Source organism: Pan paniscus, chromosome X, assembly GCF_029289425.2.
Source record: "Pan paniscus chromosome X, NHGRI_mPanPan1-v2.0_pri, whole genome shotgun sequence".
NCBI classification, from domain to species: domain Eukaryota; kingdom Metazoa; phylum Chordata; class Mammalia; order Primates; family Hominidae; genus Pan; species Pan paniscus.
The window spans coordinates 63,739,611-63,756,229 of NC_073272.2; the positions used below are offsets into that span (position 1 = coordinate 63,739,611).

General features: G+C 45.4%; 1 long non-coding RNA gene across 2 annotated transcripts in view; it reads left to right on the top strand.

Moving 5' to 3' along the window:
- Positions 1-16,619, top strand: part of LOC117977762 (uncharacterized) — a 177,410-nt gene that overhangs the window by 277 nt on the left and 160,514 nt on the right. For both annotated transcript variants that reach the window (XR_008622710.1, XR_008622711.1), the window contains exon 2: positions 336-394. This is a non-coding gene — a long non-coding RNA (uncharacterized LOC117977762). The remainder of the gene's footprint in view (positions 1-335; positions 395-16,619) is intronic.

The following is a 16,619-nucleotide window of genomic DNA, read 5'->3' on the forward strand; positions in this document are numbered from 1 at the left end:
AATATTGAGAGGAAAATCTTGTCTGGGCCCAAACCGGAGGTCAGGCTGAGGACAAAGTGAGGAGGCCTGTACCAGCCTTGTCTGCTACTGTGTGTGGGATGTGGCAGGGAGCCAGGCGAACTTGGGTCTCTAGCCTAAGGACATTAAGTGTCATCAGTGGCTGCCAGGGCCAGGTGAGCTGAGGCAGCAAAGAATCTAGTTCCACCACTAGTTCAAGAATATCCAGAAGGCCCAGCCCTAAAACTCTGTGTGTGTCTAAAAAGGGAGGTGGGTGGATTAAAGCTGAGGATAGAGAGAAGGATTAGAGAACAATGCGTGCTATTTTTGCATTGCAGGAGTGTTCTCTGCTGCTTCTGGGTCCTGACAGTCTTGAAAAGATCCAGCTGCTGAACTGGTAAGAGGTGGACTGCTGCCTCTTCATGTGTAGAGCACAGGAACTGACATGGCTGCTAGGGATCTGACTCTAGCTCTACCTCAGACTTGCTGGACACCTTGGCCAATTCATTTTTTTCTCTGGGCCAGGGCATCACCCCACCTCCACAAGGAGAGGGTAAGCATCATCAGGCTCCCTTGATATCTTTGAGATCTGACAGTTCAACTCATTTTTTTCTATAATATTCCATGACCTTCCACAGAATATTATAGAAAATATAGATGTTCCATGACCTTCCATGGCATTCTATACATTGCCAACAAAAATCAATATTGAACATCAGACTCCCATCCTAGTACTGAGTCTAAATAAATGGTGAGGAGTAGGGAGCTGCTGCTGGCTCATTATGCAACTTTTTTCCCATCTGGATGGCTGGACTATAAAAGTTTCCCTGGGGCTATGCTTTCCTGCTTTGCAAAGTCCTGATTCTCATTTGTGGGCCTGATTTGGAAGTTTATTTTCTTTTCCAGAATCTCCATTATAGACTTCCTCCCTACCTTGTGCCTCTGGTCACTGCCACTTGCTCACATTTCTCTCAGAACCTTGATTCTCTGAATTAGACTAAGATTATGAGAAAGCAGTTTGCAAACCTGGGGTCCAGGGAAACAAAGAGCCAGAGCAGTCTCAGTTGTGGAAGCAGGGAGAGAGGAGGTGTGCAAAGTAGTCAGGTGGCAGGCTTGAAATAGTCCCAGGCACTATAGTGCTGCTCCTGTCACAGGGGCTAGTCTTCTATGCCTTCTGCCCAGCCACCAAACATTCTGTCACACCAGTCAGTTTTTGGAGTGACTAGTGTGGGAGGAACAATTCGTGAGAAATTGAGCTAAACCCAAAAGAAATGGGGCTTCAGGAAAAAAAAATATTCTTTGTGATCCTAGAGAACTCCCAGCTGAGCACCCTTCTTTATGGTCCAGATATTACTGAGTCTTGGGAGGATACTGTATGTGTGTATTAAAGGGGAAAAGATGTGGGAGGGGACAACACAGCTTCTTGTTTGTATAGCTCACTTCTCTCCAGGGACGATGTATGGAAAGACCAAGTGTGTGCATAAACTTGCACCTCAAAATGCCTCCTCATAAAGAGAGTACTGTAAGACCCCATTCCACATGCTGACTGACACGTGGTCAACTTGCTTAGTCAAGACAGGCACTGGTTGTGAGGAGCTGGAAATCTTTCTTAAGTTTGTTTACCTGCAAAATGGAGATAATCCTCGTGCTGCCTAGTGTCTTGTGGCTGCAGTGAAAAGCCCATAAGAACAGATGTGTGGGCTGTGTGGAGGCAACTTCATAAACTCAAGTAGACACATCATTACAGGGCACATCATTACAATGCTCATTTCTTTCTTCACCAAGTATTCCATAGTCATTTCCTCTATGCCAGGCCTGTTGATAGTTATTGGGAGAAGCAGTACAGTGTTAACCTTTTTGAGGCACCTGGGTATGGAGTTCTGAGAGGAACTGAAATCTACACTAGAGGTCTGGCAAAGGTGTTCTGGAGCATTGCAGATGAAGAGACTCCTTCTCCCCAGGGTGGCAAGGGGTATCAGAGAAAAGTTCTATGGAGGATAGCTTTGACGGTTGGGTCAAGTCAGAAAAGTAGGGGAAGGATTCCTGCCCAAGCCAAAGCCCATCAGTGAGAGGGTATGGTGGGTTGGGCAAGAGCTACAATTCTGGATGGCTGTGGCTAAGTATTTGTGTGGTGGGGAGAGGAAGAGCTGGACATTAGACTAGAAAGAAAGGCCTGGGGCCAAAGTGTAAAAGACCATGACTGCGTGGGTAAATTGGGGCTCAACTAGCTAAGTTCATCTTTTCCAGGAAAGTGGTATGTTGTAGTGGCTCTGCCACCAGACTGCCTGGGCTGGGTTGTGAAGCTTGCCACTTAGGAGCAGGATGATCTGGGCAGGTCAATTTACCTCTCTGAGTCTCAACATTTTTTTCTGCAAAATGAAAATAATAGCACCCATGTCAGAGAATTGTGGTAAGAATTGAGTAGTCCATATGAAGTGGCACAGAGGCTAGTACATAAGATGGTATCAATAAATGTTAGTTACTGATGCTGTTATTATTATTGCTATCCTTCTGATCCAATGTACAGATCTTCAAAGTTATGGAACTGCTAATATGACTTTGAAACCAGTTTTTGTTTTGTTTTTGGTTTTTTTTTTGAGACGGAGTCACGCTCTGTCGCCCGGACTGGAGTGCAGTGGAGCGATCTCGGCTCACTGCAAGCTCCGCCTCCCGGGTTCACGCCATTCTCCTGCCTCAGCCTCCCGAGTAGCTAGGACTACAGGTACCTGCCACCACACCCAGCTAATTTTTCGTATTATTAGTAGAGGCGGGGTTTCACTGTGTTAGCCAGGATGGTCTAGATCTCCTGACCTCATGATCCATCTGCCTTGGCCTCCCAAAGCGCTGGGATTACAGGCGTGAGCCACCACACCTGGCCGAAACCGGTTTTTAATATAAACACACATGAGCCTATGATTCCTTATGAACAGACTCACTTTATTGTGCAGACCCAGACTCAGTTTCCCAGGGCAGAATATTTTGTTCATCTTCATATCCTCAGCACTCAACAGAGAGTTTGGCACAAACTTGTTGACGAGTATGTATTTACTGAACATGAAATGAGGCATTTTCAGGCCTAATATCAAGCTTAAGTGCCAGCATCCACCAATGAAGTGTGATGTTACCACTCATTGGGCATCTCCTTTGTGCCAGGCCCTGTGTTAAGTGACACACTCATTACCCAGAATGAGGGACTACACACAGCTTCTGGTCTCAAGGGCAACCAGTCTAGTGGAAGAGGAAGAAAACTCCTGAGTTTCTTACTTGGACAAGGGACTGCTGGATGGTGTTGTCATCCACTGAACTGAGTAATATAGGAACAGAATTAGGAAAATGTGGCCGGGCGCGGTGGCTCACGCCTGTAATCCCAGCACTTTGGGAGGCCGAGGTGGGCGGATCACAAGGTCAGGAGATCAAGACCATCCTGGCTAACACGGTGAAACCCCGTCTCTACTAAAAATACAAAAAATTAGCCGGGCGTGGTGGCGGGCACCTGTAGTCCCAGCTACTTGGGAGGCTGAGGCGGGAGAATGGCATGAACCTGGGAGGCAGAACTTGGAGTGATCCTTGATCGCTCCACTGCACTCCAGCCTGGGCGACAGAGCGAGACTCCGTCTCCAAAAAAAAAAAAAATGATTTTGTTTAGGACATACTGAATTTGACTTGTCAGAAATCCCACCTCAGGGCCTTTGCACTGGCTGCTCCCTCTGCCTACAGTGTTTGTCCTCTGAATATTGGCATAGTTTGCACCTCATTTCCTTCAGGTGGCTGCTCAAATGTCATTAATAGTGACACCTTCACTGAACAGTTGATATATAAAATAGCAATCCCCATTTCCACCCCCTTCACTCTCCAATTCTTTAATAGGCCTTTTTTTCTTATCCACAGCATTTACCACCTCTTGGTATATTTTTTATTGTTATTTATTTTAGAGTCATTTTTAAATTTTCTCTTTCTTATCATGAAAATGGAAGCTCCGTGAGGGATAGACAATGAACAAATATATACATAAAATATACAGTAGGTCAGATGGCAATAAATGTGATGGATATGCTGGGGCAGTGGCACATGCCTGTAGTCCCAGCTACTTGGGAGGCTGAAGCAGGAGGATAGCTTAAGTTCAGGAGTTCTGGGATGTAGTGCACTATGCTGATAGGGTGTCTGCACTAAGTTCAGCATCAACATGGTGACCTCCCAGGAGCAGGGGACCACCAGGCTGCCTAAGGAGGTATGAACTGGCCGAGATCAGAAACGGAGCACATAAAAACTTGCATCTTGATCAGTAGTGGGATTGTGCCTACAAATAGCCACTGCACTGCAGACTGGGCAACATAGTGAGACCTTGTCTCTTGAAAAAATAATGTGATGGAGAAAAATAGAGCAGGGAATGGGTATAGGGAGTACTGAGGGGTGCTGTTTTAAACAAGGAAGTAGGAGAAGGTGATATTCTAGCAAAGACCTAGAGGAACTGAGAGAGCAAACCATGAGGATATCTGGAGGAAAAGCATTCCAGGTAGAGAGACCAGTAAATACAAAGTTCCTGAGGTGGTGACATGCTGAAATGTTAGAGGAGCATCTAGGCAAGCCAGTGCACCTGGAACACAGTGAGTGAGGAGGAAAGTGGTAGGAGAGGAGGTCAGAGAGGACACAGGGAAACAGACAATGTATAGTTTTCTGAGTCATTTTAAAGACTTTAGATTTTGCAGGATTTTGAGCTGAGGAGTTACATGACCTTAGTAAAACATTTAGGGAGCTATAGCAACAAAGGAAGAAGCAGAGAGGCCAGGAAGGAGGCACTGATAGTGATCCATATCAGAATAGAGGCAGTGGAGGTGGTGGAAACTGATTGGACTCTGGATGTATTTGGAAGATAGAACTGGCTGGACTTGGTGTTGACACCTTAGATGAATGATGTGAGGGCAAGAGAAGAGTGAGGAATAGAAGCCCACAAGGCCCGGAGAAAGAGGGATTGGCAATGTGAAACCAGAGCAAAGAGAACTGGCTCTCCTGGAAGCCAAGTAAAGTACTGGGATTTTATAAAAGACAGAGTTACCAAGAGTGTATGTGTCAGATGCTGCCCAGAAATCCAGCAAGATACAGGCAGAAAAGATGCCATTGGTTGTGGATCTGGCAAGTCACTGGTGATATGGGCAAGGCCAGTTTAGGACAGAGCTGTAGATATACACCAGACTGCCCTGGGGTGTCAAGAGAATGGTCTGTGAGAAAAGGGAGAATGTATACAGCTTCCTTATTCTAGAAGTTTGACCGCAAAGATGTGGTAGCTAGAGGGGGCCCTGGTGTTCAGGTTTGTTTTTACAAGATGGAAGGATGTGAGTTTGTTTATGTGCTGAGAGGAAAAGAAATCAATCAAGTAGAAGATACAGGAAACAAGGTAATTGATGGGTGGGGGCTACGGGTGGGAGTGGGGGATGGAATCCAGAGCCCTTACAGATGAATTAACCTTTGCTGGGATGAGGGATCAAGACAAGAGGGAAAAATGGGTGGACTCAGTAGAGTTTGTTGTTATGGAAGGTTGAAGATGTCACTCCTTATGACCTCTACCTGCTCTGGGAGGAAGGAGGCAAAATTCCTTGTTGACAGTGAGAGGAAAAGCAGTACTAGACGGAGGTTCAAGGAAGTCTGTTAATATTGGACAAGGTTTGAAATAGCCACTGCAGACAATGGGCTAGTTGGTAAAGGTCCAGCTAGGCTGTCACCCAGGAATGTATAGCCACCCCATTCTGTAGTTTTGTGACATCCTGCTTCCTAGCTGTGTGACCTAGAGCAACTTCACTTAGCCTACTTAACTTCACTGCACCTGAATTTCCTCATCTATAAAATGGGCATGAATAAAACAAAGCCATTGAAATAAATGAGTTAATCCATGTGAAGTGATTACTGAGGACACTGCCTGGAACATATAAGTGCTTGATGGAAATCAACTCTTTAGAGTTATTTTTATTTTTGATTGACAAATCATAATTGTGTACACTTATGGGATATAATATGATGTTTTGATATATGTATACAATGTGGCATGATTAAATCAAGCTAATTAACATATCCATCACCTTGTTTACCTGTCATTGCTTTATGGTGAGACATTTGAAATTTACTCTCTTAGTTACTTTGAAATAAATCATGCATTCTTATTGACTATAGTCACCCTCCTGTGCAATTGATCTCAAAACCTATTTCTCCTGTATATTAGTCAGTGTTCTCTAGAGGGACAGGACTAATAGGATATATGTATATATGAAAGGGAGTTTATTAAGGAGAATTGACTCACACGATCACAAGGTGAAGTCCCACAATAGGCCGTGTGCAAGCTGAGGAGCAAGGAAGCCAGTCCGAGTCACAACACCTCAAAGGTAGGGAAGCTGACACTGCAGCCTTCAGTGAATGGTGAAGGCCTGAGAGCACCTGGCAAACCACTGGTGTAAGTCCAAGAGTCCAAAAGCTGAAGAACTTGGAGTCTGATGTTCTAGGGCAGGAAACATCCAGCACAGGAGAATGAGGAAGGCTGGAAGATTCAGCCAGTCTATTCCTTCCACGTTATTCTGCCTGCTATATTCTAGCCGAGCTGGCAGCTGATTAGATTGTGCCCACCCAGATTGAGGGTGGGTCTGCCTCTCCCAGTCCACTGACTCAAATGTTAATCTCTTTTGGCAACACCCTCACAGATACACCCAGGAACAATACTTTGCATCCTTCAATCTGATCAAGTGGGCACTCAATATTAACCATAAGTCCACGCCTTGTCAACTTGAACCCATACACATCTCCTGAAATCATATATAATCTTTAAATAAAGGCAATAATAATGTCAAAATTAAGCCTAACATAATACAGCTATCCTTTGTACAACCGGAAGCTGACTAATCCTTAGCCGAAATGCTATTACATAAAGATAACAACACTTAAATGCTGATAGGAAGTCAATAAATCTTATGTCACATGATGAAGGAAAAAGAAAGGAAATAAAGTGAAGATATTCTCTCAGTACAAGTGTATACATACACAAACATGTTCTTAACAAAATAAGGAGGAAATACTCATGACAATTACAGTCCTTATTTCTGCAACTGGTCTGCAGCTGTTATTGATGACTATAATCTTCTAATACCCATTTGGCATCCCCTTTGCCTTCAGCAAGCAACTCAGCAGGTCGTGGTTTTGTACTGGTGGAGTGACCCAAACTTCCATTCCTGAAGGGTCTGGGCTATTTGTAGTCCTGCCTGGATTGTGTTGTTGTAGTTTCTCATTGACCTTAATCACAGGGTATGGTAATACTAAGAGATGCCCGAAGGGACCTCCTGTATTCCACACATACTCTTCCTTACCTCCGTTGTGGAGTAGTAGACTGATTTCATCTTGATAGTCCGGGTCATTCACCCCAGCCAACATTGGAACTCCCTTCTTAGCCTGTTGACTTAGAGGTAGGAGGAGCCCAAAGTGTCCAGGTGGCAATCTTAACTTCCAGTTTAATGGAATCATTGTTGTGCCTCCTAGTGGCAGTATTCCTCCCTCTGGAACTAAGACCTCTAGGCCAATAGAAAGTAATGAACATGAAGCAAAAATTTTGTTAGTGGGTCACTAGGGGTGATAGTGAGTGGTGCTACTTCCACCCATTGATGACTGAACCCTGTGAATCCTGGCTATGAGAGGAACAGTACCATATATATTGGACACTGATTTAGAGTATACACAGCCTTCTGGAGAATTTTGCCCCAGCCCTACAAAGTATTGTCACCTAGTTCGCATTCTACTTGTGACTTCAAAAGGCCATTTCACCGTTCTATCATTCCAACTGCTTCAGGATGATGGGAAACATGGTAAGACCAGTGAATTCCATGAGCATGAGCCCACTGTTGCACTTCTTTAGCCATAAAGTGAGGGTCTTGGTCAGAGGCAATGCTGTGTGGAATACCATGACTGTGGATAAGGCATTCTGTGAGTCCACGGATGGTAGTCTTTGCAGAATGGTTGCACACAGGATATGCAAACCCATATCCAGAATAAGTGTCTGTCCTGGGGAGGACAAACCACTGCCCTTTCCATGATGGAAGAGGTGCAATATAATCAACCTGCCACAGAGTAGCTGGCTGATCATCCAGAGGAATGGTGTCATATGGAGGGCTCAGTGTTGGTCTCTGCTGCTGGCAAATTGGGCACTCAGTGGTGGCTGCAGCCAGGTCAGCCTTGGTGAGTGGAAGTTCTTGTTGCAAAACCCGTGCATAACCTCCATCCTTGGCACCACGGTCACTTTGTTCATAGGCTCATTGGGCTATGATGGTGGTGGCTGGGGAAAGAGGCTGAGTGGCGTCCACAGAATGAGTCATCCTATCCACTTGATTATTAAAATCCTCCTCCGCTGAGGTCACCCTTTGGTGAGCACTCACATGAGATACAAATATCCTCTTAGTTTTAGACCACTCAGAGAGGTCCATCCACATACCTCTTCCTCAAATTTCTTTGTCACCAATTTTCCAATCATGCTTATTCCAAGTCCCTGACCATTTAACCAAATTATTGGCTATAGCTCATGAAACAGTAAAAAATCACACATCTGGCCATTCCTCCTTCCAAGCAAAGTGCACAACCAGGTGCACTGCTCCAAGCTCTGCCCACTGGGAAAATTTCCCTTCACTGCTGTACTTCAGGGATGTCCTAGAAAGGGGCTGCAGCTGTCCACTTTTGGGTGGTGCCTGCATATCATGCAGAACCATCTGTGAACCAGGTCCTAGTCTTCTCTTCCTCTGTTAACTGATCATAAGAAACTCCCCATGAGGCCACTGGTGCAGGCTCGAGGAGAGAAGGCAGGGTGGCAGGAGTGGGGACCATGGACATTTGAGCCATTTCTTCATGTAACTGACTTGTGTCCTCAGTACCTGCTCAAGCCCAATCTTGTATATACTACCACTTTCATTTGATGATGGAATGATACTATGCATGCCCCACTTTATGGATAGATGGGTCAGAAAGCACCCAGTTCATGACAGGCAGTTCAGGTCGCATGGTGATTTGATGACCCAGAGTCAAAAGTTCAGTTTCCACCAAAGCCCAGTAACAGGCGAGGAGCTGTCTTTCAAAAGGAGAGTAGTTATCTGCAGAAGATGGCAGGGCCTTGCTCCAAAATCCTAGAGGCCTCCACTGTGATTCACCTGTGGGGGCCTGTCAAAGGCTCCAAAAAGCATCCCTATCTGCCACTGACATTTTGAGCATCATTGGATCTGTAGGGTCATATGGCCAAAGTGGCAGAGCAGCTTGCACAGCAGCCTGGACCTATTTCAGAGCCTTCTCCTGTTCTGGACCCCACTCAAAACTGCTAGCCTTTCAGGTCACTCAATAAATGGGCCAGAGTAACACACCCAAATGAGGAATGTGTTGCCTCTGAAATCCAAGTAGGTCCACTAGGCATCGTGCCTCTTTCTTGGTTGTAGGAGGGGCCAAATGCAGCAACTTATCCTTCACCTTAGAAGGAATATCTCAACAGACCCCACACCACTGGACCCCTAGAAATTTTACTGAGGTAGAAGTTCCCTGAATTTTAGTTGGATTTATTTCCCATCCCTTGGCATGCAAATGTCTCACCAATAAGTCCAGTGTGTTTGCTACTTCTTGCTCACTGGATCTAATCAGCATAAGGTCATCAATGTAATGGACCAGTGTGATATTTTGTGGAGGGGAAATGTGATCAAGATCTCTGTGAACAAGATTATGGCATAAAGCTGGAGAGTAGGTATACCCCTGAGGTAAGACAGTGAAGGTATATTTCTGGCCTTGCCAGCTAAAGGCAAATTGCTTCATATGGTCCTTATGGACAAGAATGAAGAAAAAGGCATTTGCCAAATCAAAGTCTGCATACCAGGTACCAGGAGATGTGTTAATTTGCTCAAGCAATGAAACCACATCTGGTATAGCAGCTGCAATTGGAGTCACCATTTGGCTAAGCTTATGATAATTTGCTGTCAGTCTCTAAGATTCATCTGTCTTCTGCACAGGCCAAATAAGAGTGTTGAATGGGGTTGTGGTGGGAATCACCACCCTGCATCTTTTAAGTCCTTGATGGTAGCACTAATCTCTGCAATCTCTCCAGGGATGTGATATTGTTTTTGATTTACTTGTAGCCCTCACCCTACAAGCTAACGAACCAATGTGGGGATTCTGCCAGCTGCTAGGTATGTCTATGCCAATTATGCATTCATGTACTGGGGAGCTGACCATAGGTTGAGTCTGGGGACCCACTGGACCCACTGTAAGTCAGACCTGAGCTAAAACTCCATTAATTACCTGACCTCCATAAGCCCCTACTTTAACTAGAGAACCACAATGACGTTTTGGGCCCCCTGGAATCAATGTCAGCTCAGAGCCAGTGTCCAGTAGTCCCCCAAAAATCTAATAATTCCCCTTTCCCCAGTGCAGTTACTCTGGTAAAAGGCCAGAAGTCTCCTTGGGGAAGGATGGGAGAAAGATTAACAGCATAAATTGTTGGTATTGTAGTTGGGTCTTTCCTCAAGGGGATTCGGCTTCCCCTTCATTCAAGGGGTTCTGGGTCTGTAAACTGGTTCAGGTCTGGAAATTGATTGAGGGGCTGTGATTCTATATTTTTACAATTCCAATTAGTCTTTTGTCCACTTGACCTCGAAGTTTTCTGCTCCTACAAATTAAGAAAGAATGCAGTAGGCTTTCTATCAATTTCACTTCCAGGAACACCGTGTTTAATTGGCCAAAGCCAGAGCTCTGCACAAGTTAGACTATTCTGATGGCTGCTTTGCCTTGCTCTCCATTATGGTAACTACACCCATCTTGCCTTTGACGGTTGAGTGCTGCCACTTGACCCCTTCCACCTCAGGATCCAATTATTCCCATTGCATTTAAATTTTTCTAATTTAGTTACTGCGGTTCCCAATGTAAGATCTGGCATACAGAGAAGAGCAATCACAGAGCTCTTCAAGGATGCAGATGTTCCCATCACAAATCTGTTTCACAAACTACTGGTGAAGGGTATGTCTTCTGGATCCTCCCAGCTGGGATGAGTAGGTCTAAAGTGATTAATCCACTCTAGCATTCCAATCCTCCTAAGCCTTTGGATCCCTTCCTCTATAAGTAAACCAAGGGAGATCAGGCATTTCCAGCTTGCTCACAGTAGGCCATCTTTTGATCCATATTTCAGCTAACCAAGCAAATAAACTATTAGAATGTTTATTAACTCCCCAAGCTGCAACATTAAATGCAGGATCCCTGCTTAGTTGGCCCATATCAATAAATTCAGCCTGATCCAACTTTATGTTCCTTCCACCATTATCCCACACCCTTAGTATCCATTCCCATGCCTGTTCTCCAGATTTCTGCTTATGTAAATTAGAAAACACAAGCAGTTCTTTTGGAGTGTGTAGTGCACCTCCTTGTGTGTCACACTCTAAACCTCATCTCTAGGGTCTCGCCGGGACTTGAGTCTAGTTATAGGACTAGAAGCAAACAGCGGTGTTGTGGGTGGGTCCTGAGGAGAATCAGCATTGTCTTGCCTGACAAGTGCCTCAAGGGAGGACATTACTGTTGCCTCAGGCAGTTCATGGTTAATCTCCTCAGACAAAGGTGGGAAGGCTGATGGCAGCATGGGTAGGGAGGGGATCTTGCCACCACTGGGGGTAAGCAGGCTGTTTTCTCTGGCAAAAAAAGGATAATCACAATTTAGGGGCTCAGTGCCCGCAGCCTCATCAGGGTCCTCCCACATGTCCTCATTCCAAATTGCAGGGTCCCACTCTTTTCTAATCAGTGTCCTCACTTTAACAATAGACACCTGGTGAGGCTGCACATGCACCTTTCATTGCAGGTCAGCCACTCGCATGACAAGAATTTGTGTCTGGTTTTACACAATTTCAGCTGTTTCTCTACAGGAGATAAGACTCTCACTCAGGGCAATCTTAGAAGATTTGAGGATCAGTATGTACTTCTGGGGCTGAGAGTTAGAATCCCTGAGTTCATCATTTTCTTTCATCATTTTGTCCAGTTAACTTAGGAGCAACCAACCAACATTATTATATTACTTGGTTCTCCACATATGGTCAAAGGTATTATGTATAGTCACTAAACTCCTTGCCTCTCACAAGCAGTGAATCAGGAGTATCAAATGTGTTTATTTTGCATAACTCTCTAAACAGTTCACACCAAGCACTATCAATGTTCTCCATACTATTAGAAGTAGAGTCCTTAGCATTTTGGGTTCTAATCATATTAAGCAGCCAACCCCAGAAACCCCAAAACCAACTAAAGAACTCCATCCTTAATATTCTGTTTCTCTAGAACCACCCCACATCTGGTACCAAAATCTGTAATAGGGTTCTCTAGAGGGACAGGACTAATAGGATATATGTATATGTAAAAGGGAGTTTATTAAGGAGTATTATTGACTCACACAATCACAAGGTGAAGTCCCACAGTAGGCCTTGTGCAAGTTGAGGAGCAAGAAAACCAGTCTGAGTCGCAACACCTCAAATGTAGGGAAGCCAACATTGCAGCCTTCAGTCAGTGGCCAAAGGCCTGAGAGCCCCTGGCAAACCACTGGGGTAAGTCCAAGAGTCCAAAAGCTGAAGAACTTGGAGTTTGATGATCAAGGGCAGGAAGCATCCAGCACAGGAGAATGGTGAAGGCTGGAAGACTCAGGCAGTCTATTCCTTCCACGTTCTTCTGCCTGCTTTATTCTAGCCGAGCAGGCAGCTGGTTTGATTGTGCCCACCCAGACTGTGTGAGGCAGGGTCTGCCTCTCCCAGTCCACCGACTCAGATTTTAATAATCTCTTTTGGCAACCACCTCACAGACACACCCAGGAACAATACTTTGCATCCTTCAATCCAATCAATTTGACACTCGATATTAACCACCACATCCTGTTTATCTGAAACTTTGTACCCTTTGATGAATAATCCCCCATTTCTTTTCCCCCAAAGTCCCCCAGCCTCTGATGACCATCATTCTTCTCTCGATTATTTAGATTTCTATGATGATTAGTTATTTCTATTTCTTCTATAGTGTTCCTTAGACCAGGCTTAGGAGAGGACAACGGCTTGATCCAAAGTTAGTGTGGAGACTGAAGTGACTGAAGACAGAGTCAAAGATGGACAGTGAGGGAAGGGAAGACAGGGGAGAGGGGAAATGCAGATAAATTAGGCTTGTGTGGTGCCTGAAATGCAGTTCCTGGCACAGAATAGGTACTCAATAAATATCTGTTGAATAGATTCTGTGGAATCAAACCATAGAGTTCCAGGAATGTAACTTCTGGGAAAGCAAGCAATTCTGACTAAAAAGGGGAACCTGCATTTCCAGGTAAGGCCAAGGATACTAAAATGGAGAGTGAGGGGTGGTGCAAGAGTCAAGAAGGTGAAGGAACTGCAAGCCAGAGCATTGGAGGTATCACTGGACCAGATTCTGCCACCAGCCTAGCCTCTGATTTTCTCCAGGGAAGAAGCAGCCTACTTGGAGACTGGCAAAGTAGGAGCTAACAAGTAGGCTAGTAGCTGGAAGTTAATGTCTTCTGTGCCTGTAGGTGGATAGAGCTCAGAAGATACCAGGATGAAACAGATGGTCATTGGCTTGACTGTTTAGGAGCAGGGTTTCCTCAAGGCTGAGGGAACAATGAAACCCCATTAGAGTTTGGAAATAACCAGCAAAGTAGAATCGGGGCCCCTCTGATCCCTAGGCAGGGAGAGGGAGGCCTCTGATCCTCCCATATGCCCAGCCCCTCACTGTAGGCTTAGCCCAGCCCCTTTAGCTTATCCCCAGTCACTGGAGCTGCCACCTTTTCCTACCTTGCTACATCACTCCTTAGTGCTAAGTTCTATCGGCGGGAGGGCGGGGACCCAGGCCTGGAAAATGAAGTCAGAGCTTGCAACCTCCATGCACCACCCCTGCCTCAGTGCTAACATTCACACATGAAGCAAAGCAGCATCTTGGGAAATGACACTGGCTTGGGCATCAGGAGTCTTGTGGGTTCAGTCCTGGCTCTGCCACTGCCTCACTGTGTCAAGTCCCCTCCCTTCTCTGGGCTTTAGTTGCAACATCTGTACAAAAACTGTTCTGCTTACCTCACAGAATTGTTCTAAGAAGTAAATGAAATTATAGGTGTGCAAATAACTTGTAAGTAAATTGATATGTGCACACACGACAGTGCTTTAGTTAATGCTAGCAGATATGTCCTGGGAAATCAGGGAACATGTTCTCCATATGCTCAGGAAGTCATTCCTGTGAGTATAAGTGTCCCATTCTAAGAACTGAAACCTTCAAGTCTAAAAAACCAAGGTATTCATGGCTGTCTTCGGTTTAGTCTGCAACCTAGCTCCTGTTCAAATTCACTGAACTGAAACCAAGCTGCCCTGCATTTTCCCACTTCTATGCTTTTGCTCATAGAGTTCCCTCCACTAATACCTTTTGCTTCCTCTCTGCTGATTAAAATTCTTTCCACCTTTCAAAGCAAAGATCAAATACCACCTTCTCCATCAGGCTGTCAAGTTAGCAGCTGAATGGGGATCTCTCTGGTTTCTGGAGTCCCATGGGCCATTTTACACTTTGGATGTAGTCCTTGGGGGCCATCTTTTTGAATAAAGCAAAATAATTTTCCCATTGCAGGAGAGAGTGCAGACTGATAGTGGCATGTACAAAGCAGAGCCAAGATCCAGGATAATGGCAATGTCAGGAAGGAAGAAAGGGAGGTGTCTTAGTCTGCTTGCACTGCTATAACAAAATACCTTAGACTGGGCAATTTAGAAACAACAGAAATTTATTTCTCTCAGTTTGGGAGGCTGGAAAGTCCAAGATCAAGGTGCCAGCAGATTTGGTGTCCGGTGAGGGCCCACTTTCTAGTTTATTAACAGCATCTTCTTGCTGTGTCCTCACATGGTGAAAGGGGTGAGGGATGTCTTTGGGGTCTCTTTTACAAGGTCACTAATCCCATTCATGAAACTGGAGCCTTCATGATTTAATCATTTCCCAAAGGCCTCACCACCTAATACTGTCACACTGGAGATTAGGTTCCAACATTTGAATTTGGGAAGTACAACATTAACATGATAGCAGGAGAGAAGAAAGGAGGGAGAGAGGAAGGAAGAAAGGCAGAAAGGAAAGGGAGGTCAGGAGAGATAAAAGGGAGATAAGGGGCCTAGCTTACCTGAAGTAGTTAAGATTTGGCCTTCTGAAAGCTAGTGACTGTGCTGGGGGTAAGGGGGATTGAGGAAACTGAGCTTTCACCTGGAGTCAGTGCCAACAAGACACTAAAGGCCAAGAGGAAGATTTCACTCTAGGTGCAGTAATAGCATCTCTGCTTTCTTCTCATACTTCCTAGGCAAAATTGCCTTGGAAAAGTCATCATCAGAATTTGAGGTGATTCATTCCAACTCCTGGCCCATTTTCTGGATGGGAATGATGAGGCCTGGGGAGGGGACAAAATTAAGGTACCAGGACTTAAAGTTGTCTCTTCTCACTAACAGCACAGGCAACCAGAGAAAGAACAGCTAGAAGTACTTTGAAGAGCTGGACCATAAATAATAACATGGGCACTTACCTTAGTTGGGTTCTCAATTCCCTCATCTGGGAAATTGAAGCTAAGAGTTTTGGCCCTTCCTCTTTACCTAGAATTTTGTACATTCCTATAACCTCCTCAAGCACATGTACTTTGAAATGCCCAGAGTGTCCATGTGCCTTCTTGGGTCAACCAGAGTCTGTGTCCCAGATGCCATGGAGGAGGCCACCTTGGCCAGGCCCCATTCGAAGGATGTACTTTCCTGGGGATCTATAGCAGATAGGGCTGCTGAGGTTGACTTAGTCCCCAAGGGCCCTAAGGGAATGGCAGGCAGGGCTAGGGGTGGGGTTTTGCATAAACTACCACCTAGGATCCCAGATTGAGAGAAAGACAGAAGAGAGCTGAAGATGCCTACCCTGAAGCCCTCAGTTCTTTAGTTCTTATGTTCCTTGGAGAAAAACAGTTGCACTGTTTCCCAAAGTGCCTAAGAATGAAAATCTGAAAGCTAGGTGGGGCGGGAGCATGGAGATAGATGTCCAATTTTCTCACCTTCCTTCCTAAAGTCTCTCAGGCAGAAGTAGCTAGGGAGAGTGGGGGAGGTGAGAGAGGTGAGGGGCAAATCAGATTAAGACTCCGTGCTCTGCCTTCCTTTCCCAGTGATAGGGGAGCATGATGTAGGAGACCATCAAAGCAGCTCCCAGGAAGGGCTCTAAATATGTAAAGTGCTTCCTGGGGACAGATTATCTGGGCTCCCTCCTCTACCCCTTAATCTTGTGTCCCTTTCACTGCTCATCCATGTCCTCACCCACAGTTGTACAGAAGAAATACAAGAAGGTCCTGTGGAGGGATTAAAATTTAGTAAAATGAATTTCCCTGGATTTAAGTGGATATCTGTGCTGTTCCAGGGTCTGTTTGCCTCCTTCCCCAGTTCTCCACATTATAGGGGGTCTGACCCCTACAGGCTGCATTTCCCAGGCTTCCAAGTCAACTACCTTCTGGCTGGGTTTAACCAATAGAAGGCACTGGTGGGAAGGCAGGGAAAATGGAGAAGCCAGGGTACTTAGCCTCTGCCTTCTCTGCCTTGAGTGCTGCCCCTGCTGTGTCTCCT